The sequence below is a fragment of the Rhinoderma darwinii genome, unplaced genomic scaffold, assembly GCF_050947455.1.
Source record: "Rhinoderma darwinii isolate aRhiDar2 unplaced genomic scaffold, aRhiDar2.hap1 Scaffold_875, whole genome shotgun sequence".
NCBI lineage: Eukaryota > Metazoa > Chordata > Amphibia > Anura > Rhinodermatidae > Rhinoderma > Rhinoderma darwinii.
Window position 1 is genome coordinate 1 of NW_027464445.1, and position 24,309 is coordinate 24,309.

A 24,309-nucleotide genomic window follows, 5' to 3' on the forward strand; every position below is an offset into this window, starting at 1 on the left:
GTGTGTGTGTGTGTGTGTGTGTGTGTGTGTGTGTGTGTGTGTGTGTGTGTGTGTGTGTGTGTGTGTGTGTGTGTCTTCTGTGTTTCTGTGTTTCCGGCATTTCACATTGGAACAGCTCATTCACCTTCCTTGTCTTCTCTCCGCCCTCCCTTTTAGGTAGGTTAAAGAGCTGCACCTGAGCCAGCCACTGATTGATTGATGCAGCACCACAGTCAAATAGTGGAGTGGAGTAGGGGGAACAGCAAACAGCCATTAAAGCAGCCCGCCCGCCACAATGGACCTACCTGTGTACACTAGATGGATGTGATGGAATGTACTGTCGTCCCTACATTTCCAAGAAGAAGTAAGAATTGCAGTTGCAACAAACCCTTGCTTGCCTACAAAGAGAGCAGCAATTTGGATTTGTTACTATGTTACCTGGAAGAATAACAAACTGTGCAAGGATGGAGGTTGTAGGAGCAAAGAGAAGTTGTCTGTAAAGTTGGTGGATGCCTATTTTCCATTTTGCAGTCCCTTGTCTCCCTCTTGTGGCCTCCTGGAGGCAAATAAATGTGCAAAAAAAAGACAGCCTGGCGGCCGGCTGTTGCAGTGTTGCCCTCTCAGGCAACACTGAGTGACTGACTGAGCCGCACCGTCTTATATAAAGTTCAGACGGAACTTTGCACGTGTCATAGTGGAGCCCTCAGGATTCCAGAGCCAGCTTTCTGACATCATAATGGGGCCTGCCTCAGAGATAGATAAAAGCCTGGGCCCAGGCAGTGTTGGTCAGTGCTGCTCAGCAGGCAGCACTGGACTGGACTGGACTGGATTACAGCTGATACAAGGTGTGAAGGAACAAGGGGTGGCTGTGGGCATGCACTTGCTGCCGCTGCCAGTGTTTATCTGCATGGCAGGAGGGCATTTGGGCGTTGCCAGGAAGGCGTTTTTATGTAGATTCCTCCTCTTTCAGCACTGCATTGTGGTGCAAGCAAAAGAAGCAAATCCTGTGTAGCTTCCTCTCCGGCCTTTATTCACCTCCCTCCCGCTTAGTAGCTGTAAATGTGTGTGAGCCTGCAGGGCCCCATGGAATTGCCTAGGAGTAGGCTGAATCAATCGCTGCAAGGGGTGAACAGCAGTATGGGACAGGCTCGGGCAAGGCAAGGGCCGCTCGGGTTATCGCTTCTCGGCCTTTTGGCTAAGATCAAGTGTAGTATCTGTTCTTATCAGTTTAATATCTGATACGTCCCCTATCTGGGGACCATATATTAAATGGATTTTTAGAACAGGGAGATGGAAATAGAGCTTGCTCTGTCCACTCCACGCATTGACCTGGTATTGCAGTATTTCCAGGACCGGTGCACCCTTCCCTTATGTGTTGACTAAAATCAGATTCCAAAAGTGCTATTTGTGTTTGCTATTGTTTTTGTCTTTCTGATGGGATCTCCCCTTTTAATCCCATTATTTCAACACCTGTTGGACAATGCATTTGTACAGTCATGTGTGATAATGAGCTCATTTATTAAATGCAATTAATTAATACATTGCCACCTCTTGTTGTGTGTGTGTGTGTGTGTGTGTGTGTGTGTGTGTGTGTGTGTGTGTGTGTGTGTGTGTGTGTGTGTGTGTGTGTGTCTTCTGTGTTTCTGTGTTTCCGGCATTTCACATTGGAACAGCTCATTCACCTTCCTTGTCTTCTCTCCGCCCTCCCTTTTAGGTAGGTTAAAGAGCTGCACCTGAGCCAGCCACTGATTGATTGATGCAGCACCACAGTCAAATAGTGGAGTGGAGTAGGGGGAACAGCAAACAGCCATTAAAGCAGCCCGCCCGCCACAATGGACCTACCTGTGTACACTAGATGGATGTGATGGAATGTACTGTCGTCCCTACATTTCCAAGAAGAAGTAAGAATTGCAGTTGCAACAAACCCTTGCTTGCCTACAAAGAGAGCAGCAATTTGGATTTGTTACTATGTTACCTGGAAGAATAACAAACTGTGCAAGGATGGAGGTTGTAGGAGCAAAGAGAAGTTGTCTGTAAAGTTGGTGGATGCCTATTTTCCATTTTGCAGTCCCTTGTCTCCCTCTTGTGGCCTCCTGGAGGCAAATAAATGTGCAAAAAAAAGACAGCCTGGCGGCCGGCTGTTGCAGTGTTGCCCTCTCAGGCAACACTGAGTGACTGACTGAGCCGCACCGTCTTATATAAAGTTCAGACGGAACTTTGCACGTGTCATAGTGGAGCCCTCAGGATTCCAGAGCCAGCTTTCTGACATCATAATGGGGCCTGCCTCAGAGATAGATAAAAGCCTGGGCCCAGGCAGTGTTGGTCAGTGCTGCTCAGCAGGCAGCACTGGACTGGACTGGACTGGATTACAGCTGATACAAGGTGTGAAGGAACAAGGGGTGGCTGTGGGCATGCACTTGCTGCCGCTGCCAGTGTTTATCTGCATGGCAGGAGGGCATTTGGGCGTTGCCAGGAAGGCGTTTTTATGTAGATTCCTCCTCTTTCAGCACTGCATTGTGGTGCAAGCAAAAGAAGCAAATCCTGTGTAGCTTCCTCTCCGGCCTTTATTCACCTCCCTCCCGCTTAGTAGCTGTAAATGTGTGTGAGCCTGCAGGGCCCCATGGAATTGCCTAGGAGTAGGCTGAATCAATCGCTGCAAGGGGTGAACAGCAGTATGGGACAGGCTCGGGCAAGGCAAGGGCCGCTCGGGTTATCGCTTCTCGGCCTTTTGGCTAAGATCAAGTGTAGTATCTGTTCTTATCAGTTTAATATCTGATACGTCCCCTATCTGGGGACCATATATTAAATGGATTTTTAGAACAGGGAGATGGAAATAGAGCTTGCTCTGTCCACTCCACGCATTGACCTGGTATTGCAGTATTTCCAGGACCGGTGCACCCTTCCCTTATGTGTTGACTAAAATCAGATTCCAAAAGTGCTATTTGTGTTTGCTATTGTTTTTGTCTTTCTGATGGGATCTCCCCTTTTAATCCCATTATTTCAACACCTGTTGGACAATGCATTTGTACAGTCATGTGTGATAATGAGCTCATTTATTAAATGCAATTAATTAATACATTGCCACCTCTTGTTGTGTGTGTGTGTGTGTGTGTGTGTGTGTGTGTGTGTGTGTGTGTGTGTGTGTGTGTGTGTGTGTGTGTGTGTGTGTGTCTTCTGTGTTTCTGTGTTTCCGGCATTTCACATTGGAACAGCTCATTCACCTTCCTTGTCTTCTCTCCGCCCTCCCTTTTAGGTAGGTTAAAGAGCTGCACCTGAGCCAGCCACTGATTGATTGATGCAGCACCACAGTCAAATAGTGGAGTGGAGTAGGGGGAACAGCAAACAGCCATTAAAGCAGCCCGCCCGCCACAATGGACCTACCTGTGTACACTAGATGGATGTGATGGAATGTACTGTCGTCCCTACATTTCCAAGAAGAAGTAAGAATTGCAGTTGCAACAAACCCTTGCTTGCCTACAAAGAGAGCAGCAATTTGGATTTGTTACTATGTTACCTGGAAGAATAACAAACTGTGCAAGGATGGAGGTTGTAGGAGCAAAGAGAAGTTGTCTGTAAAGTTGGTGGATGCCTATTTTCCATTTTGCAGTCCCTTGTCTCCCTCTTGTGGCCTCCTGGAGGCAAATAAATGTGCAAAAAAAAGACAGCCTGGCGGCCGGCTGTTGCAGTGTTGCCCTCTCAGGCAACACTGAGTGACTGACTGAGCCGCACCGTCTTATATAAAGTTCAGACGGAACTTTGCACGTGTCATAGTGGAGCCCTCAGGATTCCAGAGCCAGCTTTCTGACATCATAATGGGGCCTGCCTCAGAGATAGATAAAAGCCTGGGCCCAGGCAGTGTTGGTCAGTGCTGCTCAGCAGGCAGCACTGGACTGGACTGGACTGGATTACAGCTGATACAAGGTGTGAAGGAACAAGGGGTGGCTGTGGGCATGCACTTGCTGCCGCTGCCAGTGTTTATCTGCATGGCAGGAGGGCATTTGGGCGTTGCCAGGAAGGCGTTTTTATGTAGATTCCTCCTCTTTCAGCACTGCATTGTGGTGCAAGCAAAAGAAGCAAATCCTGTGTAGCTTCCTCTCCGGCCTTTATTCACCTCCCTCCCGCTTAGTAGCTGTAAATGTGTGTGAGCCTGCAGGGCCCCATGGAATTGCCTAGGAGTAGGCTGAATCAATCGCTGCAAGGGGTGAACAGCAGTATGGGACAGGCTCGGGCAAGGCAAGGGCCGCTCGGGTTATCGCTTCTCGGCCTTTTGGCTAAGATCAAGTGTAGTATCTGTTCTTATCAGTTTAATATCTGATACGTCCCCTATCTGGGGACCATATATTAAATGGATTTTTAGAACAGGGAGATGGAAATAGAGCTTGCTCTGTCCACTCCACGCATTGACCTGGTATTGCAGTATTTCCAGGACCGGTGCACCCTTCCCTTATGTGTTGACTAAAATCAGATTCCAAAAGTGCTATTTGTGTTTGCTATTGTTTTTGTCTTTCTGATGGGATCTCCCCTTTTAATCCCATTATTTCAACACCTGTTGGACAATGCATTTGTACAGTCATGTGTGATAATGAGCTCATTTATTAAATGCAATTAATTAATACATTGCCACCTCTTGTTGTGTGTGTGTGTGTGTGTGTGTGTGTGTGTGTGTGTGTGTGTGTGTGTGTGTGTGTGTGTGTGTGTGTGTGTGTGTCTTCTGTGTTTCTGTGTTTCCGGCATTTCACATTGGAACAGCTCATTCACCTTCCTTGTCTTCTCTCCGCCCTCCCTTTTAGGTAGGTTAAAGAGCTGCACCTGAGCCAGCCACTGATTGATTGATGCAGCACCACAGTCAAATAGTGGAGTGGAGTAGGGGGAACAGCAAACAGCCATTAAAGCAGCCCGCCCGCCACAATGGACCTACCTGTGTACACTAGATGGATGTGATGGAATGTACTGTCGTCCCTACATTTCCAAGAAGAAGTAAGAATTGCAGTTGCAACAAACCCTTGCTTGCCTACAAAGAGAGCAGCAATTTGGATTTGTTACTATGTTACCTGGAAGAATAACAAACTGTGCAAGGATGGAGGTTGTAGGAGCAAAGAGAAGTTGTCTGTAAAGTTGGTGGATGCCTATTTTCCATTTTGCAGTCCCTTGTCTCCCTCTTGTGGCCTCCTGGAGGCAAATAAATGTGCAAAAAAAAGACAGCCTGGCGGCCGGCTGTTGCAGTGTTGCCCTCTCAGGCAACACTGAGTGACTGACTGAGCCGCACCGTCTTATATAAAGTTCAGACGGAACTTTGCACGTGTCATAGTGGAGCCCTCAGGATTCCAGAGCCAGCTTTCTGACATCATAATGGGGCCTGCCTCAGAGATAGATAAAAGCCTGGGCCCAGGCAGTGTTGGTCAGTGCTGCTCAGCAGGCAGCACTGGACTGGACTGGACTGGATTACAGCTGATACAAGGTGTGAAGGAACAAGGGGTGGCTGTGGGCATGCACTTGCTGCCGCTGCCAGTGTTTATCTGCATGGCAGGAGGGCATTTGGGCGTTGCCAGGAAGGCGTTTTTATGTAGATTCCTCCTCTTTCAGCACTGCATTGTGGTGCAAGCAAAAGAAGCAAATCCTGTGTAGCTTCCTCTCCGGCCTTTATTCACCTCCCTCCCGCTTAGTAGCTGTAAATGTGTGTGAGCCTGCAGGGCCCCATGGAATTGCCTAGGAGTAGGCTGAATCAATCGCTGCAAGGGGTGAACAGCAGTATGGGACAGGCTCGGGCAAGGCAAGGGCCGCTCGGGTTATCGCTTCTCGGCCTTTTGGCTAAGATCAAGTGTAGTACATGCTCAATCTGAGGTTAGTAATCATCCCTGCCGGTGGTACGTGGGCCATCGTAGGGGGATGACAGAACGCCGAGGTGAGGGCAGGGAACCACAACGGTCATCGCTCTGGTGTACGCATTTGGTTTAAAGGTACCATTTGTAGGTGACCAGGCGACCGCCGGATCGAGGTCAGGAGGTCGGGTAGTTTGAAAGCCCGAGTTGCTATGTGCCCCAGGGCTGGTGACCCTGGGGTGCCCTAACTCACTGGGGGTGGGATCCCACTGAGTGAAGGCACACTTGCACGCACTCTTCTTTCACACTTCTAAGCACACACCTTTTTTCTCCCGGCCTTCTGGCTGGGAGATGAGGAATTTTTATATACCTGGCGGATGTCCAGGCTGTATCACAGCGCACATCCACTTATTTAATTTTGTTTTTCACTGTGTGTTTGTCACGTTTGTCACAAGGATTTTGGGATGCGGTGCCCTTTTGGGACCCTCCTGAGGTCTAGGGGGAAAATGTGTGGCCTTCTGGTTCCTTTTTCCCCTGCAACCCGGCCTCCCTTCTTCGGAGGGGAGGTGCAACTAGGATGCAGGCTCCTAGGTGGACACTGGGGTGGCAGCCCAGGTAGAAGCCTAGGAGTGTGTTTGGGTCTCCCTAAGCTTCGGCGAGGGGGGACCATCGATCCTTGATCCTCTAGGCCTAAGGTTTGGAGGGTCAGGGAATGGTTATGCGGGGCCTCTCTCTTTTAAGAGAAGGGCTGCGATAGACCGCATCCTTGTGCACTTTTTGTGTGGCACCTCTGCACTTTTTATGCACTTGGGTGATAGAAAGCACGACTCGGGCTTTCAATAAAAAAAAAAAAAATCTGTTCTTATCAGTTTAATATCTGATACGTCCCCTATCTGGGGACCATATATTAAATGGATTTTTAGAACAGGGAGATGGAAATAGAGCTTGCTCTGTCCACTCCACGCATTGACCTGGTATTGCAGTATTTCCAGGACCGGTGCACCCTTCCCTTATGTGTTGACTAAAATCAGATTCCAAAAGTGCTATTTGTGTTTGCTATTGTTTTTGTCTTTCTGATGGGATCTCCCCTTTTAATCCCATTATTTCAACACCTGTTGGACAATGCATTTGTACAGTCATGTGTGATAATGAGCTCATTTATTAAATGCAATTAATTAATACATTGCCACCTCTTGTTGTGTGTGTGTGTGTGTGTGTGTGTGTGTGTGTGTGTGTGTGTGTGTGTGTGTGTGTGTGTGTGTGTGTGTGTGTCTTCTGTGTTTCTGTGTTTCCGGCATTTCACATTGGAACAGCTCATTCACCTTCCTTGTCTTCTCTCCGCCCTCCCTTTTAGGTAGGTTAAAGAGCTGCACCTGAGCCAGCCACTGATTGATTGATGCAGCACCACAGTCAAATAGTGGAGTGGAGTAGGGGGAACAGCAAACAGCCATTAAAGCAGCCCGCCCGCCACAATGGACCTACCTGTGTACACTAGATGGATGTGATGGAATGTACTGTCGTCCCTACATTTCCAAGAAGAAGTAAGAATTGCAGTTGCAACAAACCCTTGCTTGCCTACAAAGAGAGCAGCAATTTGGATTTGTTACTATGTTACCTGGAAGAATAACAAACTGTGCAAGGATGGAGGTTGTAGGAGCAAAGAGAAGTTGTCTGTAAAGTTGGTGGATGCCTATTTTCCATTTTGCAGTCCCTTGTCTCCCTCTTGTGGCCTCCTGGAGGCAAATAAATGTGCAAAAAAAAGACAGCCTGGCGGCCGGCTGTTGCAGTGTTGCCCTCTCAGGCAACACTGAGTGACTGACTGAGCCGCACCGTCTTATATAAAGTTCAGACGGAACTTTGCACGTGTCATAGTGGAGCCCTCAGGATTCCAGAGCCAGCTTTCTGACATCATAATGGGGCCTGCCTCAGAGATAGATAAAAGCCTGGGCCCAGGCAGTGTTGGTCAGTGCTGCTCAGCAGGCAGCACTGGACTGGACTGGACTGGATTACAGCTGATACAAGGTGTGAAGGAACAAGGGGTGGCTGTGGGCATGCACTTGCTGCCGCTGCCAGTGTTTATCTGCATGGCAGGAGGGCATTTGGGCGTTGCCAGGAAGGCGTTTTTATGTAGATTCCTCCTCTTTCAGCACTGCATTGTGGTGCAAGCAAAAGAAGCAAATCCTGTGTAGCTTCCTCTCCGGCCTTTATTCACCTCCCTCCCGCTTAGTAGCTGTAAATGTGTGTGAGCCTGCAGGGCCCCATGGAATTGCCTAGGAGTAGGCTGAATCAATCGCTGCAAGGGGTGAACAGCAGTATGGGACAGGCTCGGGCAAGGCAAGGGCCGCTCGGGTTATCGCTTCTCGGCCTTTTGGCTAAGATCAAGTGTAGTATCTGTTCTTATCAGTTTAATATCTGATACGTCCCCTATCTGGGGACCATATATTAAATGGATTTTTAGAACAGGGAGATGGAAATAGAGCTTGCTCTGTCCACTCCACGCATTGACCTGGTATTGCAGTATTTCCAGGACCGGTGCACCCTTCCCTTATGTGTTGACTAAAATCAGATTCCAAAAGTGCTATTTGTGTTTGCTATTGTTTTTGTCTTTCTGATGGGATCTCCCCTTTTAATCCCATTATTTCAACACCTGTTGGACAATGCATTTGTACAGTCATGTGTGATAATGAGCTCATTTATTAAATGCAATTAATTAATACATTGCCACCTCTTGTTGTGTGTGTGTGTGTGTGTGTGTGTGTGTGTGTGTGTGTGTGTGTGTGTGTGTGTGTGTGTGTGTGTGTGTGTGTGTGTGTGTGTCTTCTGTGTTTCTGTGTTTCCGGCATTTCACATTGGAACAGCTCATTCACCTTCCTTGTCTTCTCTCCGCCCTCCCTTTTAGGTAGGTTAAAGAGCTGCACCTGAGCCAGCCACTGATTGATTGATGCAGCACCACAGTCAAATAGTGGAGTGGAGTAGGGGGAACAGCAAACAGCCATTAAAGCAGCCCGCCCGCCACAATGGACCTACCTGTGTACACTAGATGGATGTGATGGAATGTACTGTCGTCCCTACATTTCCAAGAAGAAGTAAGAATTGCAGTTGCAACAAACCCTTGCTTGCCTACAAAGAGAGCAGCAATTTGGATTTGTTACTATGTTACCTGGAAGAATAACAAACTGTGCAAGGATGGAGGTTGTAGGAGCAAAGAGAAGTTGTCTGTAAAGTTGGTGGATGCCTATTTTCCATTTTGCAGTCCCTTGTCTCCCTCTTGTGGCCTCCTGGAGGCAAATAAATGTGCAAAAAAAAGACAGCCTGGCGGCCGGCTGTTGCAGTGTTGCCCTCTCAGGCAACACTGAGTGACTGACTGAGCCGCACCGTCTTATATAAAGTTCAGACGGAACTTTGCACGTGTCATAGTGGAGCCCTCAGGATTCCAGAGCCAGCTTTCTGACATCATAATGGGGCCTGCCTCAGAGATAGATAAAAGCCTGGGCCCAGGCAGTGTTGGTCAGTGCTGCTCAGCAGGCAGCACTGGACTGGACTGGACTGGATTACAGCTGATACAAGGTGTGAAGGAACAAGGGGTGGCTGTGGGCATGCACTTGCTGCCGCTGCCAGTGTTTATCTGCATGGCAGGAGGGCATTTGGGCGTTGCCAGGAAGGCGTTTTTATGTAGATTCCTCCTCTTTCAGCACTGCATTGTGGTGCAAGCAAAAGAAGCAAATCCTGTGTAGCTTCCTCTCCGGCCTTTATTCACCTCCCTCCCGCTTAGTAGCTGTAAATGTGTGTGAGCCTGCAGGGCCCCATGGAATTGCCTAGGAGTAGGCTGAATCAATCGCTGCAAGGGGTGAACAGCAGTATGGGACAGGCTCGGGCAAGGCAAGGGCCGCTCGGGTTATCGCTTCTCGGCCTTTTGGCTAAGATCAAGTGTAGTATCTGTTCTTATCAGTTTAATATCTGATACGTCCCCTATCTGGGGACCATATATTAAATGGATTTTTAGAACAGGGAGATGGAAATAGAGCTTGCTCTGTCCACTCCACGCATTGACCTGGTATTGCAGTATTTCCAGGACCGGTGCACCCTTCCCTTATGTGTTGACTAAAATCAGATTCCAAAAGTGCTATTTGTGTTTGCTATTGTTTTTGTCTTTCTGATGGGATCTCCCCTTTTAATCCCATTATTTCAACACCTGTTGGACAATGCATTTGTACAGTCATGTGTGATAATGAGCTCATTTATTAAATGCAATTAATTAATACATTGCCACCTCTTGTTGTGTGTGTGTGTGTGTGTGTGTGTGTGTGTGTGTGTGTGTGTGTGTGTGTGTGTGTGTGTGTGTGTGTGTGTCTTCTGTGTTTCTGTGTTTCCGGCATTTCACATTGGAACAGCTCATTCACCTTCCTTGTCTTCTCTCCGCCCTCCCTTTTAGGTAGGTTAAAGAGCTGCACCTGAGCCAGCCACTGATTGATTGATGCAGCACCACAGTCAAATAGTGGAGTGGAGTAGGGGGAACAGCAAACAGCCATTAAAGCAGCCCGCCCGCCACAATGGACCTACCTGTGTACACTAGATGGATGTGATGGAATGTACTGTCGTCCCTACATTTCCAAGAAGAAGTAAGAATTGCAGTTGCAACAAACCCTTGCTTGCCTACAAAGAGAGCAGCAATTTGGATTTGTTACTATGTTACCTGGAAGAATAACAAACTGTGCAAGGATGGAGGTTGTAGGAGCAAAGAGAAGTTGTCTGTAAAGTTGGTGGATGCCTATTTTCCATTTTGCAGTCCCTTGTCTCCCTCTTGTGGCCTCCTGGAGGCAAATAAATGTGCAAAAAAAAGACAGCCTGGCGGCCGGCTGTTGCAGTGTTGCCCTCTCAGGCAACACTGAGTGACTGACTGAGCCGCACCGTCTTATATAAAGTTCAGACGGAACTTTGCACGTGTCATAGTGGAGCCCTCAGGATTCCAGAGCCAGCTTTCTGACATCATAATGGGGCCTGCCTCAGAGATAGATAAAAGCCTGGGCCCAGGCAGTGTTGGTCAGTGCTGCTCAGCAGGCAGCACTGGACTGGACTGGACTGGATTACAGCTGATACAAGGTGTGAAGGAACAAGGGGTGGCTGTGGGCATGCACTTGCTGCCGCTGCCAGTGTTTATCTGCATGGCAGGAGGGCATTTGGGCGTTGCCAGGAAGGCGTTTTTATGTAGATTCCTCCTCTTTCAGCACTGCATTGTGGTGCAAGCAAAAGAAGCAAATCCTGTGTAGCTTCCTCTCCGGCCTTTATTCACCTCCCTCCCGCTTAGTAGCTGTAAATGTGTGTGAGCCTGCAGGGCCCCATGGAATTGCCTAGGAGTAGGCTGAATCAATCGCTGCAAGGGGTGAACAGCAGTATGGGACAGGCTCGGGCAAGGCAAGGGCCGCTCGGGTTATCGCTTCTCGGCCTTTTGGCTAAGATCAAGTGTAGTATCTGTTCTTATCAGTTTAATATCTGATACGTCCCCTATCTGGGGACCATATATTAAATGGATTTTTAGAACAGGGAGATGGAAATAGAGCTTGCTCTGTCCACTCCACGCATTGACCTGGTATTGCAGTATTTCCAGGACCGGTGCACCCTTCCCTTATGTGTTGACTAAAATCAGATTCCAAAAGTGCTATTTGTGTTTGCTATTGTTTTTGTCTTTCTGATGGGATCTCCCCTTTTAATCCCATTATTTCAACACCTGTTGGACAATGCATTTGTACAGTCATGTGTGATAATGAGCTCATTTATTAAATGCAATTAATTAATACATTGCCACCTCTTGTTGTGTGTGTGTGTGTGTGTGTGTGTGTGTGTGTGTGTGTGTGTGTGTGTGTGTGTGTGTGTGTGTGTGTGTGTGTCTTCTGTGTTTCTGTGTTTCCGGCATTTCACATTGGAACAGCTCATTCACCTTCCTTGTCTTCTCTCCGCCCTCCCTTTTAGGTAGGTTAAAGAGCTGCACCTGAGCCAGCCACTGATTGATTGATGCAGCACCACAGTCAAATAGTGGAGTGGAGTAGGGGGAACAGCAAACAGCCATTAAAGCAGCCCGCCCGCCACAATGGACCTACCTGTGTACACTAGATGGATGTGATGGAATGTACTGTCGTCCCTACATTTCCAAGAAGAAGTAAGAATTGCAGTTGCAACAAACCCTTGCTTGCCTACAAAGAGAGCAGCAATTTGGATTTGTTACTATGTTACCTGGAAGAATAACAAACTGTGCAAGGATGGAGGTTGTAGGAGCAAAGAGAAGTTGTCTGTAAAGTTGGTGGATGCCTATTTTCCATTTTGCAGTCCCTTGTCTCCCTCTTGTGGCCTCCTGGAGGCAAATAAATGTGCAAAAAAAAGACAGCCTGGCGGCCGGCTGTTGCAGTGTTGCCCTCTCAGGCAACACTGAGTGACTGACTGAGCCGCACCGTCTTATATAAAGTTCAGACGGAACTTTGCACGTGTCATAGTGGAGCCCTCAGGATTCCAGAGCCAGCTTTCTGACATCATAATGGGGCCTGCCTCAGAGATAGATAAAAGCCTGGGCCCAGGCAGTGTTGGTCAGTGCTGCTCAGCAGGCAGCACTGGACTGGACTGGACTGGATTACAGCTGATACAAGGTGTGAAGGAACAAGGGGTGGCTGTGGGCATGCACTTGCTGCCGCTGCCAGTGTTTATCTGCATGGCAGGAGGGCATTTGGGCGTTGCCAGGAAGGCGTTTTTATGTAGATTCCTCCTCTTTCAGCACTGCATTGTGGTGCAAGCAAAAGAAGCAAATCCTGTGTAGCTTCCTCTCCGGCCTTTATTCACCTCCCTCCCGCTTAGTAGCTGTAAATGTGTGTGAGCCTGCAGGGCCCCATGGAATTGCCTAGGAGTAGGCTGAATCAATCGCTGCAAGGGGTGAACAGCAGTATGGGACAGGCTCGGGCAAGGCAAGGGCCGCTCGGGTTATCGCTTCTCGGCCTTTTGGCTAAGATCAAGTGTAGTATCTGTTCTTATCAGTTTAATATCTGATACGTCCCCTATCTGGGGACCATATATTAAATGGATTTTTAGAACAGGGAGATGGAAATAGAGCTTGCTCTGTCCACTCCACGCATTGACCTGGTATTGCAGTATTTCCAGGACCGGTGCACCCTTCCCTTATGTGTTGACTAAAATCAGATTCCAAAAGTGCTATTTGTGTTTGCTATTGTTTTTGTCTTTCTGATGGGATCTCCCCTTTTAATCCCATTATTTCAACACCTGTTGGACAATGCATTTGTACAGTCATGTGTGATAATGAGCTCATTTATTAAATGCAATTAATTAATACATTGCCACCTCTTGTTGTGTGTGTGTGTGTGTGTGTGTGTGTGTGTGTGTGTGTGTGTGTGTGTGTGTGTGTGTGTGTGTGTGTGTGTGTCTTCTGTGTTTCTGTGTTTCCGGCATTTCACATTGGAACAGCTCATTCACCTTCCTTGTCTTCTCTCCGCCCTCCCTTTTAGGTAGGTTAAAGAGCTGCACCTGAGCCAGCCACTGATTGATTGATGCAGCACCACAGTCAAATAGTGGAGTGGAGTAGGGGGAACAGCAAACAGCCATTAAAGCAGCCCGCCCGCCACAATGGACCTACCTGTGTACACTAGATGGATGTGATGGAATGTACTGTCGTCCCTACATTTCCAAGAAGAAGTAAGAATTGCAGTTGCAACAAACCCTTGCTTGCCTACAAAGAGAGCAGCAATTTGGATTTGTTACTATGTTACCTGGAAGAATAACAAACTGTGCAAGGATGGAGGTTGTAGGAGCAAAGAGAAGTTGTCTGTAAAGTTGGTGGATGCCTATTTTCCATTTTGCAGTCCCTTGTCTCCCTCTTGTGGCCTCCTGGAGGCAAATAAATGTGCAAAAAAAAGACAGCCTGGCGGCCGGCTGTTGCAGTGTTGCCCTCTCAGGCAACACTGAGTGACTGACTGAGCCGCACCGTCTTATATAAAGTTCAGACGGAACTTTGCACGTGTCATAGTGGAGCCCTCAGGATTCCAGAGCCAGCTTTCTGACATCATAATGGGGCCTGCCTCAGAGATAGATAAAAGCCTGGGCCCAGGCAGTGTTGGTCAGTGCTGCTCAGCAGGCAGCACTGGACTGGACTGGACTGGATTACAGCTGATACAAGGTGTGAAGGAACAAGGGGTGGCTGTGGGCATGCACTTGCTGCCGCTGCCAGTGTTTATCTGCATGGCAGGAGGGCATTTGGGCGTTGCCAGGAAGGCGTTTTTATGTAGATTCCTCCTCTTTCAGCACTGCATTGTGGTGCAAGCAAAAGAAGCAAATCCTGTGTAGCTTCCTCTCCGGCCTTTATTCACCTCCCTCCCGCTTAGTAGCTGTAAATGTGTGTGAGCCTGCAGGGCCCCATGGAATTGCCTAGGAGTAGGCTGAATCAATCGCTGCAAGGGGTGAACAGCAGTATGGGACAGGCTCGGGCAAGGCAAGGGCCGCTCGGGTTATCGCTTCTCGGCCTTTTGGCTAAGATCAAGTGTAGTATCTGTTCTTATCAGTTTAATATCTGATACGTCCCCTATCTGGGGACCATATATTAAATGGATTTTTAGAACAGGGAGATGGAAATAGAGCTTGCTCTGTCCACTCCACGCATTGACCTGGTATTGCAGTATTTCCAGGACCGGTGCACCCTTCCCTTATGTGTTGACTAAAATCAGATTCCAAAAGTGCTATTTGTGTTTGCTATTGTTTTTGTCTTTCTGATGGGATCTCCCCTTTTAATCCCATTATTTCAACACCTGTTGGACAATGCATTTGTACAGTCATGTGTGATAATGAGCTCATTTATTAAATGCAATTAATTAATACATTGCCACCTCTTGTGTGTGTGTGTGTGTGTGTGTGTGTGTGTGTGTGTGTGTGTGTGTGTGTGTGTGTGTGTGTGTGTGTGTGTGTCTTCTGTGTTTCTGTGTTTCCGGCATTTCACATTGGAACAGCTCATTCACCTTCCTTGTCTTCTCTCCGCCCTCCCTTTTAGGTAGGTTAAAGAGCTGCACCTGAGCCAGCCACTGATTGATTGATGCAGCACCACAGTCAAATAGTGGAGTGGAGTAGGGGGAACAGCAAACAGCCATTAAAGCAGCCCGCCCGCCACAATGGACCTACCTGTGTATACTAGATGGATGTGATGGAATGTACTGTCGTCCCTACATTTCCAAGAAGAAGTAAGAATTGCAGTTGCAACAAACCCTTGCTTGCCTACAAAGAGAGCAGCAATTTGGATTTGTTACTATGTTACCTGGAAGAATAACAAACTGTGCAAGGATGGAGGTTGTAGGAGCAAAGAGAAGTTGTCTGTAAAGTTGGTGGATGCCTATTTTCCATTTTGCAGTCCCTTGTCTCCCTCTTGTGGCCTCCTGGAGGCAAATAAATGTGCAAAAAAAAGACAGCCTGGCGGCCGGCTGTTGCAGTGTTGCCCTCTCAGGCAACACTGAGTGACTGACTGAGCCGCACCGTCTTATATAAAGTTCAGACGGAACTTTGCACGTGTCATAGTGGAGCCCTCAGGATTCCAGAGCCAGCTTTCTGACATCATAATGGGGCCTGCCTCAGAGATAGATAAAAGCCTGGGCCCAGGCAGTGTTGGTCAGTGCTGCTCAGCAGGCAGCACTGGACTGGACTGGACTGGATTACAGCTGATACAAGGTGTGAAGGAACAAGGGGTGGCTGTGGGCATGCACTTGCTGCCGCTGCCAGTGTTTATCTGCATGGCAGGAGGGCATTTGGGCGTTGCCAGGAAGGCGTTTTTATGTAGATTCCTCCTCTTTCAGCACTGCATTGTGGTGCAAGCAAAAGAAGCAAATCCTGTGTAGCTTCCTCTCCGGCCTTTATTCACCTCCCTCCCGCTTAGTAGCTGTAAATGTGTGTGAGCCTGCAGGGCCCCATGGAATTGCCTAGGAGTAGGCTGAATCAATCGCTGCAAGGGGTGAACAGCAGTATGGGACAGGCTCGGGCAAGGCAAGGGCCGCTCGGGTTATCGCTTCTCGGCCTTTTGGCTAAGATCAAGTGTAGTATCTGTTCTTATCAGTTTAATATCTGATACGTCCCCTATCTGGGGACCATATATTAAATGGATTTTTAGAACAGGGAGATGGAAATAGAGCTTGCTCTGTCCACTCCACGCATTGACCTGGTATTGCAGTATTTCCAGGACCGGTGCACCCTTCCCTTATGTGTTGACTAAAATCAGATTCCAAAAGTGCTATTTGTGTTTGCTATTGTTTTTGTCTTTCTGATGGGATCTCCCCTTTTAATCCCATTATTTCAACACCTGTTGGACAATGCATTTGTACAGTCATGTGTGATAATGAGCTCATTTATTAAATGCAATTAATTAATACATTGCCACCTCTTGTTGTGTGTGTGTGTGTGTGTGTGTGTGTGTGTGTGTGTGTGTGTGTGTGTGTGTGTGTGTGTGTGTGTGTGTGTCTTCTGTGTTTCTGTGTTTCCGGCATTTCACATTGGAACAGCTCATTCACCTTCCTTGTCTTCTCTCCGCCCTCCCTTTTAGGTAGGTTAAAGAGCTGCACCTGAGCCAGCCACTGATTGATTGATGCAGCACCACAGTCAAATAGTGGAGTGGAGTAGGGGGAACAGCAAACAGCCATTAAAGCAGCCCGCCCGCCACAATGGACCTACCTGTGTACACTAGATGGATGTGATGGAATGTACTGTCGTCCCTACATTTCCAAGAAGAAGTAAGAATTGCAGTTGCAACAAACCCTTGCTTGCCTACAAAGAGAGCAGCAATTTGGATTTGTTACTATGTTACCTGGAAGAATAACAAACTGTGCAAGGATGGAGGTTGTAGGAGCAAAGAGAAGTTGTCTGTAAAGTTGGTGGATGCCTATTTTCCATTTTGCAGTCCCTTGTCTCCCTCTTGTGGCCTCCTGGAGGCAAATAAATGTGCAAAAAAAAGACAGCCTGGCGGCCGGCTGTTGCAGTGTTGCCCTCTCAGGCAACACTGAGTGACTGACTGAGCCGCACCGTCTTATATAAAGTTCAGACGGAACTTTGCACGTGTCATAGTGGAGCCCTCAGGATTCCAGAGCCAGCTTTCTGACATCATAATGGGGCCTGCCTCAGAGATAGATAAAAGCCTGGGCCCAGGCAGTGTTGGTCAGTGCTGCTCAGCAGGCAGCACTGGACTGGACTGGACTGGATTACAGCTGATACAAGGTGTGAAGGAACAAGGGGTGGCTGTGGGCATGCACTTGCTGCCGCTGCCAGTGTTTATCTGCATGGCAGGAGGGCATTTGGGCGTTGCCAGGAAGGCGTTTTTATGTAGATTCCTCCTCTTTCAGCACTGCATTGTGGTGCAAGCAAAAGAAGCAAATCCTGTGTAGCTTCCTCTCCGGCCTTTATTCACCTCCCTCCCGCTTAGTAGCTGTAAATGTGTGTGAGCCTGCAGGGCCCCATGGAATTGCCTAGGAGTAGGCTGAATCAATCGCTGCAAGGGGTGAACAGCAGTATGGGACAGGCTCGGGCAAGGCAAGGGCCGCTCGGGTTATCGCTTCTCGGCCTTTTGGCTAAGATCAAGTGTAGTATCTGTTCTTATCAGTTTAATATCTGATACGTCCCCTATCTGGGGACCATATATTAAATGGATTTTTAGAACAGGGAGATGGAAATAGAGCTTGCTCTGTCCACTCCACGCATTGACCTGGTATTGCAGTATTTCCAGGACCGGTGCACCCTTCCCTTATGTGTTGACTAAAATCAGATTCCAAAAGTGCTATTTGTGTTTGCTATTGTTTTTGTCTTTCTGATGGGATCTCCCCTTTTAATCCCATTATTTCAACACCTGTTGGACAATGCATTTGTACAGTCATGTGTGATAATGAGCTCATTTATTAAATGCAATTAATTAATACATTGCCACCTCTTGTTGTGTGTGTGTGTGTGTGTGTGTGTGTGTGTGTGTGTGTGTGTGTGTGTGTGTGTGTGTGTGTGTGTGTGTGTGTGTCTTCTGTGTTTCTGTGTTTCCGGCATTTCACATTGGAACAGCTCATTCACCTTCCTTGTCTTCTCTCCGCCCTCCCTTTTAGGTAGGTTAAAGAGCTGCACCTGAGCCAGCCACTGATTGATTGATGCAGCACCACAGTCAAATAGTGGAGTGGAGTAGGGGGAACAGCAAACAGCCATTAAAGCAGCCCGCCCGCCACAATGGACCTACCTGTGTACACTAGATGGATGTGATGGAATGTACTGTCGTCCCTACATTTCCAAGAAGAAGTAAGAATTGCAGTTGCAACAAACCCTTGCTTGCCTACAAAGAGAGCAGCAATTTGGATTTGTTACTATGTTACCTGGAAGAATAACAAACTGTGCAAGGATGGAGGTTGTAGGAGCAAAGAGAAGTTGTCTGTAAAGTTGGTGGATGCCTATTTTCCATTTTGCAGTCCCTTGTCTCCCTCTTGTGGCCTCCTGGAGGCAAATAAATGTGCAAAAAAAAGACAGCCTGGCGGCCGGCTGTTGCAGTGTTGCCCTCTCAGGCAACACTGAGTGACTGACTGAGCCGCACCGTCTTATATAAAGTTCAGACGGAACTTTGCACGTGTCATAGTGGAGCCCTCAGGATTCCAGAGCCAGCTTTCTGACATCATAATGGGGCCTGCCTCAGAGATAGATAAAAGCCTGGGCCCAGGCAGTGTTGGTCAGTGCTGCTCAGCAGGCAGCACTGGACTGGACTGGACTGGATTACAGCTGATACAAGGTGTGAAGGAACAAGGGGTGGCTGTGGGCATGCACTTGCTGCCGCTGCCAGTGTTTATCTGCATGGCAGGAGGGCATTTGGGCGTTGCCAGGAAGGCGTTTTTATGTAGATTCCTCCTCTTTCAGCACTGCATTGTGGTGCAAGCAAAAGAAGCAAATCCTGTGTAGCTTCCTCTCCGGCCTTTATTCACCTCCCTCCCGCTTAGTAGCTGTAAATGTGTGTGAGCCTGCAGGGCCCCATGGAATTGCCTAGGAGTAGGCTGAATCAATCGCTGCAAGGGGTGAACAGCAGTATGGGACAGGCTCGGGCAAGGCAAGGGCCGCTCGGGTTATCGCTTCTCGGCCTTTTGGCTAAGATCAAGTGTAGTATCTGTTCTTATCAGTCCTTGTAAGGATAGATAGCTCGGAGAACCACTGGGGGCTATAAACACTAGCTTAGCGATCCAAGAGCGTTCCAGACGAAGCCGGCGACGAACTGCGGAGAAGAACCAGCGAAGACGACGATCCAGAAGGGAGAAGCCGCCATCGAGGAAGAAGCTCCGGGAGATCGCTGCCGGGAAGAAGAAGGAGAACTTCGGAGAAGAGCCGCTGCTGAAGGGGATCTTCGAAGAAGCTCGGCCGCAGAAGAAGAAGCTCGACGAGGAACCGCTGCGGAAGAAATTTCGTGGAAGAACCTCGGCCAGCAAGGAGAAGATTTGCATAGCTCCGCCCCCTTCGGGAAAGAGCTATCGAAGATCCTCCCCAAGCGACAGGAACAGCTGGAAGAAGCCATGGCCTCAACCAGCAACCCTGCCACCCAGAAGGAGAAGGCTGATGGACCAGGTGAGCCGGCCCAGGCCAGGACATCTCCTCCTGAAGCCTCCTCAGGCCAACAGGCCACCAGGAAGCCGAACCAGGCTGCTCCAACCCTGGAGCCCTGGATGAAGCAGACGGTGGCCCTGAAGCTCAAGGAGGTGGACGGGAGAGTGCCGGACATGACGGAAGAAGTGTTCTGCCAGAAGATGCTCCTGGATCAGGGCTTCGCTAAGCCGGAGACCATCAGCATCCAGGCCTTCATGACCGGGATGTTCTTCGTGACCTTCGCTTCGATCAACATCTGCAGAAGGTACTGGGAGATGGTGAAAGCGGCGAGGCCTGAATCCCCTTTCTCTCGCTTTGTGGGCAACTGCCCTGTCCAAAGAGAGGAAAGGCGGGTGACGGTCTCAATGCGGAACCCACACACCCCCGGCAAAGACATCACCACGCTCCTGAAGCGGTTCTGCACAGTGGTGAGGGAACCCACCCACATCCTGAACGGACTCGGCTTCTGGACTGGCAAGTGGTCGGTAATCGTCCGACTGAACAAGGATTCCAGCGCGGAAGATGGCCTCCAACACCTGCCCCAGTCATTCTCGCTGGGCAACTCCTACGGCCTCATCTACTACCCGGACATGCCGCAGATCTGCAGGAGATGCAGCAAGAAGGGTCATTCGGTGAAGGACTGCAAGGAGGACGCCTGCAAGAACTGCCGGGTAACAGGACACGAGACCAAAGACTGCCCGAAACGGACAATGTGCAACCTCTGCGGACAAGCAGCCCACTCCTACAAGGACTGCCCGAAGAGGGATCGATCCTGGGCAACTGTAGCGGCGAAAGCTCCGGCCAGAGGGAACCCCGCCCCAGCCAGAGCTCCAGCGGCGCAGAAGACCGGGAATAAGAAGGATGGTAAGAAGACGACAGTCCCTCCCCCCCGTCTCCCGGCCCTCCCTCGCCCTACCCTTCCCACCCTCCCTCGCCCGGCCCTCCCCACCCCCCCGTCCCCAACCCCTGTCACCCCCACTGAGGCTCTCACCTTCTCCTACCCACCCATCTCAGTGGTCCTGTCACCTGCACCTCTCCCAACCCAGCCTCCCTTCTCCCCAGCTCCAGCAGCACTAACATCTTCCCCTCCAGCTGCTGGAGTCCTCTCCCTGGAGGATTTTCCCCCTCTTGTCTCCTCAGGTGCCATCCAGAGGAAGAGAAAGGTGAGGGACAGCCCAGCTGCTGAGTCCTCAAAGCGACAAGTCGTGGAAATCTGCGAAGATTCCCTTGCGCAGCAGGAGGAAATGGAGCAGATGGTGGAGGAACTCGTGTCTGAACCTGAGGTCATCGACTTCACAACAGACATCCAGGTGGCTACAATCCTGGAACAATTTTTGTCAGAGGGCCTGCTGGATCTTTCGGACCCGCCAGGAGAGGAGGATCCGCCCGACCGGACTGGTAACTAAGGTGTATCGTTTGCACTGACCTTCTTTATTCTCCCCCATGGCTGCTAAACTTAACATCTTTAGCCTCAATGTGAGGAGTGTTAGAGATAGGACTAGATGTCAGATGGTGCTAACTTTTCTTTCCAAGCAGTCGAGTGATGTATTTATGCTGCAGGAATGTACTCTCCCCTCTTCCAGGTCATACCATCATCTGGCCAGGCAGTGGACCCATGGCCCGTCCTACTGGTCTGGTGGGGGCGACTGTAAGTCTGCAGGGGTTGCCATCCTGATTAGGGGAAGCGTATTTACTGTTGACTCTGTCCAGGAGCTCGCCTGCGGCCGCTTGTTGGTCGTAGACGGTTCCTGGGCAGGAGAGCCGATTAGGCTCATCAACGTGTACGCTCCCCCTATGAAGGCTGAGCGCCTGGAACTATTCCAGACCCTGCGGACCCAGCTCGCCACCACTAGGGCAGTGGTGATGGCCGGGGACTTCAACTGCCCCATCGAAGAGGATGGACGAAGTTCCGGCACTTCAATCAAACTGGATGTCAGTTCCAAACTGCTTATCGAGATGGTAACCGAAGCATCCTTGCAGGACGTTGCGGGCTCCATGGGGATTGGCTCTGTGAACTATTCATGGAGCCGACCCGATGGCTCACTTCGTTCTCGGATTGACTTTGTGTTCACCTCCCGGGCAGTCAAGCAGCATGGGCACTCCATGGTCCCCTGCTTCTTCTCTGACCACAGGGCCATTCTCTTCCAGGGTGCCATCGGCCACGGTTTTCCTCCCGGCCCTGGCTCCTGGAAGCTGAATTGTGCCCTGCTGGAAAGAGAGGAGGTACTGGCGGAACTTAGAGACGCCTATATTGTTTGGAGGAATGATAAAGTTTTCTTTGACAAAACCTGTGACTGGTGGGAATATGTTAAAGTTGAATTTCGTTGTTTCTTTCAGGCAAAAAGTCGTCAACAGGCGTGTGAGAGGAAGAGAGACTTCAGAGAGATGCAGCGTCAGCTGCGATCCCTGCAAGACCTCCTTCAATGCGGCTGGGACGTCAGGAAGGAGCTGGAGGAAGCCAAAAAGGGCCTGAAAAGGCACTTTGAGGAGGAATCCAAGCGAATTGTCTTTCGTTCCAAGGTGGAGAACCTGGAGAAGGGTGAGAAATGTAACTCGTTCTTTTTCAGGAAACTCCATGCCGGCCACACGCCCCTGAAGGAACTTCGAGATGAGACCGGAAACATGCATTCTGGGAAGAAGGAGGTGATGGGAGTCGTCACAGACTACTACCGAAGCCTCTACTCCCGGAAAACCACTGACCCCGAAGCCGCCGATAAATTCCTGTCAGGTATCACTAATCATCTTGATCCTGCAGGTACGGAGGCTATGGATGTACCCCTGACGGTGGAGGAACTGCTCTCTGCCGCTAAATCCTTCAGACCCGGTAGGACCCCGGGCAGTGATGGTCTCCCAGCAGAGCTCTATGTAGCGCTGGGGGACTTGATCTGTCCGGACCTGCTGGAGCTCTATGAGGAGATGGTGGTGGAGGGTAGAATGCCACCGTCCTTGAGAGAAGGCATGATCACGATCTTGTATAAGCGGAAGGGGGAGAGATGTGACCTGAAAAACTGGCGTCCCATCTCTCTCCTGAACGTGGACTACAAGATCCTCGCCAAAGTATTGACCAACAGACTGAAGGTTGTCATCGGACAGATCATCGGATCGGACCAAACCTGCGGCATTCCTGGCCGTAGGGTGGCCGACAGTCTTGCCCTGGTGAGGGACACGGTGCATTACATGCAAAGCCGCCGTACACACGCGGCCCTGGTCAGTCTGGATCAGGAGAAGGCTTTTGACCGGGTCTCTCACGAATTCATGGGTAAGGCTCTGCGTAGGCTGCGGCTTGGCAGGTTGTTCTGTTTGTATGTTAACCTGATGTATTGCGACATTTACAGCTCGGTGCTGGTGAACGGCTGGAAGACTGACCCCTTTCCTGTATCGTCGGGGGTTAGACAAGGCTGTCCTCTTTCACCTCTCCTTTTTGTTTGTGTTATAGAGCTCTTCGCAGAGGCTATCCGGCAGAATGGAGAGATCAGAGGGATCACCGCACCAGGTCCAGGACACTTCGAGGTCAAATGCTCGCTGTACATGGACGACGTGACCGTCTTCTGCGCTGACCAGAGTTCGGTGACTGCACTCGTCCAGACCTGTGAGGAGTTCGGACGCGCTTCAGGGGCAAAAGTCAACTGCGGGAAGTCGGAAGCCATGCTCTTCGGAAAGTGGTACCTGCCTTCTCCTGCCTCCTTCCCGTTTACTATCAAGCCGGACTTCATCAAAATTCTGGGAGTCTGGTTCGGTAAGGAAGGTGCAGCCCTAAAGTCGTGGGAAGAACGCTTGGCCAAAGTCAACCAAAGGATCGGACTGTGGAGCCTCAGACAACTCACTATTGAGGGCAAAGCAATGGTCCTGCGTAACGAAGTCTTGCCTGTGCTACAATACACTGCACAGGCATGGCCCCCTCTTGCCACCGTCTCGAGGGCCATTACCAGGACTGTGTTTCGCTTCATCTGGGGCTCGAAAATGGACAGAGTAAAGCGGACTGTTATGTACAAGGAGCCCCGCAAAGGTGGGAAGGGTATACCCGACATTCCCACTCTGCTGCGGATCGCTTTTGTATGTGACTGTGTTCGTAGGACTCTGAGGACAGCAAACGGCTCTGCGGGCAAGGCCATGTCCCGCTACTTCCTCCTTCCCCTCTGGCGAGGTTTTGGCTGGGACAAGTGGGACAGCTCCTTCCCTTACAACTGGCACGCTCCCTGGTTCTACGGAGATGTCGTCCGGTTTGTGAGGGAGCATCAACTGGAGGGTCTTAAGCCCGACTTGTGGAAACCTAAGACGATCCACAAGCACATCAGAGCAAAGGACTCACTGGAGTCTGTTCCAGGGCTTCATGCCGACACGTTGGAGACTGTTTGGACTAACGTGTCATCTGGCAGGTTGACCAACGGGCACAAGGACATTTCATGGATGGCCATCCAGGGAGGACTGCCTCTTAGGTCATTCATGCATGCCCGCAACCTGTGCAAGACCCGGTACTGCCCCAGGTGCCCCTTCACGGAGGAAACATCTTTGCACATTTTCTGGCAGTGCCCCTTTGCACAGGGTCTGTTGAAAGCCTTGGAACACGAACTCAAGGACTCAGTACCCAGGAACAGACTGTCGTACCGCTCGGTACTTTATGGACTATTTCCTGGGAATACCACGGATGGAGCAATCCAGGAAGCCTGGCGCCTTATGAACTGCTTTAAGGACGCTATATGGTTTGCCAGGAACCGTCTGATTTTGCGGAGAGAGAGTGTGTCCGTCCAGGACTGCCGCAGGCTGATCCACAGCCTGCTCAGAGACTATTCCACCTGGGACAGCCCGGACGTCGATGAGGAAGAGGACTGATACTCCCCTTCCCCCCCACTCTCCCTTCTTGTGTGTTGTCTTTCAATAAAGCTTCGGGCCTGTGATTTCC

At 49.8% G+C, this 24,309-nt stretch overlaps 10 non-coding genes and 2 pseudogenes across 10 annotated transcripts; all 12 read left to right on the forward strand.

The window, feature by feature from the left end:
- The first annotated feature begins 1,154 nt into the window (after positions 1 to 1,154).
- Positions 1,155 to 1,345, forward strand: LOC142731862 (U2 spliceosomal RNA). The gene has a single exon (XR_012879246.1). It is a non-coding gene; the product is annotated as a U2 spliceosomal RNA (small nuclear RNA).
- Positions 1,346 to 2,691: 1,346 nt separating this feature from the next.
- LOC142731877 (U2 spliceosomal RNA) lies at positions 2,692 to 2,882 on the forward strand. The gene has a single exon (XR_012879257.1). It is a non-coding gene; the product is annotated as a U2 spliceosomal RNA (small nuclear RNA).
- A 1,348-nt stretch (positions 2,883 to 4,230) lies between these two features.
- LOC142731889 (U2 spliceosomal RNA) lies at positions 4,231 to 4,421 on the forward strand. The gene has a single exon (XR_012879268.1). It is a non-coding gene; the product is annotated as a U2 spliceosomal RNA (small nuclear RNA).
- A 2,204-nt stretch (positions 4,422 to 6,625) lies between these two features.
- LOC142731916 (U2 spliceosomal RNA) lies at positions 6,626 to 6,806 on the forward strand (annotated as a pseudogene).
- A 1,344-nt stretch (positions 6,807 to 8,150) lies between these two features.
- LOC142731901 (U2 spliceosomal RNA) lies at positions 8,151 to 8,341 on the forward strand. The gene has a single exon (XR_012879279.1). It is a non-coding gene; the product is annotated as a U2 spliceosomal RNA (small nuclear RNA).
- Positions 8,342 to 9,695: 1,354 nt separating this feature from the next.
- LOC142731913 (U2 spliceosomal RNA) lies at positions 9,696 to 9,886 on the forward strand. Its single transcript, XR_012879289.1, has one exon. It is a non-coding gene; the product is annotated as a U2 spliceosomal RNA (small nuclear RNA).
- Positions 9,887 to 11,228: 1,342 nt separating this feature from the next.
- LOC142731866 (U2 spliceosomal RNA) lies at positions 11,229 to 11,419 on the forward strand. The gene has a single exon (XR_012879247.1). It is a non-coding gene; the product is annotated as a U2 spliceosomal RNA (small nuclear RNA).
- A 1,344-nt stretch (positions 11,420 to 12,763) lies between these two features.
- Positions 12,764 to 12,954, forward strand: LOC142731867 (U2 spliceosomal RNA). Its single transcript, XR_012879248.1, has one exon. It is a non-coding gene; the product is annotated as a U2 spliceosomal RNA (small nuclear RNA).
- Positions 12,955 to 14,298: 1,344 nt separating this feature from the next.
- LOC142731868 (U2 spliceosomal RNA) lies at positions 14,299 to 14,489 on the forward strand. The gene has a single exon (XR_012879249.1). It is a non-coding gene; the product is annotated as a U2 spliceosomal RNA (small nuclear RNA).
- Positions 14,490 to 15,830: 1,341 nt separating this feature from the next.
- On the forward strand, positions 15,831 to 16,021 carry LOC142731869 (U2 spliceosomal RNA). Its single transcript, XR_012879250.1, has one exon. It is a non-coding gene; the product is annotated as a U2 spliceosomal RNA (small nuclear RNA).
- Positions 16,022 to 17,363: 1,342 nt separating this feature from the next.
- Positions 17,364 to 17,554, forward strand: LOC142731870 (U2 spliceosomal RNA). The gene has a single exon (XR_012879251.1). It is a non-coding gene; the product is annotated as a U2 spliceosomal RNA (small nuclear RNA).
- Positions 17,555 to 18,900: 1,346 nt separating this feature from the next.
- Positions 18,901 to 19,002, forward strand: LOC142731917 (U2 spliceosomal RNA; annotated as a pseudogene).
- Positions 19,003 to 24,309: the final 5,307 nt, after the last annotated feature.